This window comes from Phaethon lepturus, unplaced genomic scaffold, assembly GCF_000687285.1.
Source record: "Phaethon lepturus isolate BGI_N335 unplaced genomic scaffold, ASM68728v1 scaffold6366, whole genome shotgun sequence".
NCBI classification, from domain to species: Eukaryota; Metazoa; Chordata; class Aves; order Phaethontiformes; family Phaethontidae; genus Phaethon; species Phaethon lepturus.
Genome location: NW_010546835.1, coordinates 1 through 309, shown reverse-complemented (window position 1 = coordinate 309; position 309 = coordinate 1).

Below are 309 nucleotides of genomic sequence, written 5' to 3'. Positions count from 1 at the left end.
CTCCCCCTGGGTCCAAAAAACCCCCAGGTATTTCTGCAACCAGCTCCCTGTGGAGATTTGGGGTGGGGGATGGAACCAGGTTTTGGGGCCGGGGCACTGCGCCCTCCCCTCCGCTGCCAGCCCCGGCAGCTCCCCAGGCCTTTTTTGGGTGGGAATTGGACACATGGAGGTTTTGGGGAGGTTGTTTGGGGGGGTGGGGGGTGTCTCTGAAGCAGGGGGGTTATTTAATGCAGAAGCTGGGGCTGGGAGGAGGATGTGGGTGGGTTTGGGGCTGAGCAGGCTGGTTTTGGGAGGCTGAGGGTGGCTCAT